At 50.4% G+C, this 3,258-nt stretch overlaps 1 long non-coding RNA gene across 1 annotated transcript; it reads left to right on the top strand.

Annotated features, from left to right (window-relative positions):
• Positions 1-826: 826 nt before the first annotated feature.
• LOC111591293 (uncharacterized) lies at positions 827-2,888 on the top strand. Its single transcript, XR_002750453.1, has 2 exons — positions 827-941; positions 2,820-2,888. It is a non-coding gene; the product is annotated as an uncharacterized lncRNA (long non-coding RNA).
• Positions 2,889-3,258: the final 370 nt, after the last annotated feature.

Below are 3,258 nucleotides of genomic sequence, written 5' to 3'. Positions count from 1 at the left end.
TTTTATTGTCCAGATTTTTTCGTTTATGCCGCTGATTTGTCCGTGCGTTCAATATTTTTTGTCTTTGTCAATGATTTTTTTATTGTTATTATGTATTTAGAATTTATGTTCAAAAGAATTCAATGAAAATATAATATTTTTATTTGATCACGATTGAAGTTAGAGTGTTCTCATTTGATTTTTATTGTGGTTAGCTGAGCAAACAAGGGGAGAAGTTGACGGCTTGTGAGCACTGTGTCACACAGCCGCTGTGCTCGCTGGATAAAAAAAACTGAACGAATAAACAAATCAGTCATAAAAAAGCTGGATGAGAAATAAATCTGGACGGACAAATCAACGACTTAAGCAAAAAATATGGACAACAAAAAAAACAAATAAGTGACAAAGACAAAAAGTATTAAAAAACGCCCACCGCGGGGCTCGAACCCACGACCAAAAGGTTAAGAGCCTTGTATTTTACCAACTGAGCTAAACAAGCTTTTTGTACAAAATAGAGCTCGACGCCAAGATCTATGGCGCCGAGCTCGGTACCACGTCGGCGCCACAACGTCCATTTGTGCCAACGCAGCACGCACCTCGGCGCCATAGCCTATGGCGCCGAGCTGTGTTACCTCGACGCCATAGGCTACGACGCCGAGTAAAGGGTTCAAAAATGACATTAAAATTTTTTAGGGTCCAAATGTGAATTTTTTTTCGATGAAGGACCAAAATACAAAAAATTCGGCCCGCCCGCAGACGCCGCACGCGTGCGCGCGTGGGCAGCTGCCCAGCGCCACCGCGCGCGCGTGGGTCCCGCATGTCAGCCCCGCGCCCACGTCGTCTTCAACTCACGTCCTACCCAGTCCTCGCCAACCACCTGCCCGGTTTCCCTCTCCCCCCTCACTCAACGCCGCGTAGGCAGCAGGAGCCGCCAAGTTCGCCCGTCCGCGCACCTGTCCGAGGTGGGCCCGTCCCTCCCCCTCCCCATCCCTCTCCTCCTCGCCTCTTGTAGTGCTCGGCGTGGCACCCGCCCGCCATGGCCGGAGCTCGGTCGGGCAGTCCGGCCAACCTCCTTCTCTGCCCACCGGTCGCAAGTGTGCCCAGATGCCCCTCTCTTTCCCTATATTCCCCTGTAGTGGCGGATCCAGGATTGATTCAAAATAGGGGCTACTAAGTTAAGACTATAACAAAAAATTTAGACTAAACAAAAAAAAATATAATTAATGTTTAATATGACACAAGAAGCAAGATATAATTTAAACATTCAAGAAATATGTAGTCTAAAAATATGTTGATACAAATTTTATAAATACAATAATCTTGCACATACCGTTTTGGGTAGATGTTTTTTTCCTAATCAGCCAGGCCAAACCAGCTGAATGTTTACTTCGACATCGTCTCCTCTCCTCCTCTAGGTAGATGTATTTTTTCCTTGAAATTGCTTGTGCCCCTAATCTAAGATTTGGATAATAATTATACAAATATACTAGTACATACAAATTGACTTGACCGCCGCCGCCGTGGCAGAGAGGGCAAATCTTGGTTGTAGGGTTCCCGACCCACAAAAGACAATACAAAAAACACCACTAATTGTCGGTATAGAAACTGTAGAGATAAGGAAGGAGCTCAAGATCGTGGCTCTCCTGCAAGCCCAACGGCGGTCAAGATACGGACATACGGACTCGAGCGCGCTGCGTTGCGCGCCTGGCGCCTGTGCGGCTGTGCTGTGCCTCGCAGTGCCGCCTGCCGCGGTGCGGCCTGGGCCTGGCCGGCGGCTGGCCGCGAGCGCGCAGCGGCGCGGCGCTGGCCGTTGGAGAGGAGGCGCGGCACGGGCGCTGGAGAGCAGGCGCTGCGCTGGAGAGGAGAGAAGGGCAGCTGGGCAGGAGCAGCCGAGCAGCGGAGCAGGAGGCGCTGAGCACTGAGCTCGCTGTGGCGCTGGCGCCTGGTGCGCGACAGCCGCACCCCGGGCGCTCGTGGTCGAGCCGCTCTCCGCCCTCGGCTGTGCACGGCGCGACCTACCCGCGGCTCGCCGACGCGGCTGTTCAGCCCGGCGGCTCGTCTTCTGCTCCGCTGCCCGACGCGGCCAACAACCCTGGCGTGGTGCGCGGCAGCCAGCGCGGTTAGTTCGGCCCGTGGCACGCCAACGCGTCCCAGCGTGGCTCGCGGCCTGCGTCTCGGTGTGGCACGACCAGCGCACCCCGACGCGACGTGGCCAACTCGTAGCCCCAGCGTGGCCACGAGCGTGTGCCCTCGGTGTGGTCTGCGTGGCTCCTGTCCCTGTCCACATCGGTTCACGACATTTTTCCGCATGACACGTTCACCAACCCACATGTGCATGAGAACCCCAAATCACGCTTTCTCTGTTCACGCTCGCATTCGTGTGCCCGCGACACGCCATTGGGGTTCCGGCGACGTTCGTCTACCCCTGCTTGTCCATAGCCCCGTCATCGCATCCATCGCTTGTTCACACGTCGTCATCGCGTGCGTGGATTACATGTCAATAATTCACTTCACCTAGAGTCGCTCATGATAATTAAATATGTAATTAAATGATGAGTAACTGAATAGTAAGCCAATCGAAACGAAGTGTAATTCTATCGGTGCATGTGATAAATACCTGTTAGTATGACTAGGTCGAATAAGATGTTATAATGATTAATTGCGTAGCATACATGTAATAGCTCTTGACCATAACTTTAGCCGTTGCGATTCCTTTCTCTCTCACGTAATCATAAATGCAAACTATATGTCACGCGCATGTTTAATTGATCTGCTTTCTTGTATGGTGTACTGTTTATTTTCTAATTTAAGGATGTGAATGTATGTTTGCACTCGCATAGATAATGGTCCGTTTGCGGAGTCCGAGGAAGTTGCAGGCGAAGACCCTAAGCAGCAGCTGGTTGGTGAAGGCAAGTGTCCTCTGACCTACTTATGTCCTACTCATTTTATAATTCATCCCCCGCGTTTACATAATTTGTACGTATTTGTTTATCTTGTCCTTGTTCACCTATTTGGGTTGGATTATTTTTGGATTAGCTCTATGCTAGCGCTTTACTATAATTAATGAACATGAGATTATTTATGATATGATGCTTACTTCTGGATATGATGATGGCATTATGATACTTAAGGGGGCTCGAGCGGTTTCTCGAGTGCCTCTCCGTAATGACTGGTTCGTTGGATGACCACCCGGGATAACAGTACAACCATGAGGGTGGAATGGGACACCCTTAGCTAATTAATTAGAGGAACTGAGGTGTAGTTTGCTTCGCTGCCATG

The sequence above is a fragment of the Zea mays genome, chromosome 4 (genome assembly GCF_902167145.1).
Source record: "Zea mays cultivar B73 chromosome 4, Zm-B73-REFERENCE-NAM-5.0, whole genome shotgun sequence".
Lineage (NCBI taxonomy): Eukaryota > Viridiplantae > Streptophyta > Magnoliopsida > Poales > Poaceae > Zea > Zea mays.
This window is presented reverse-complemented; position numbering and strand designations above follow the sequence as displayed.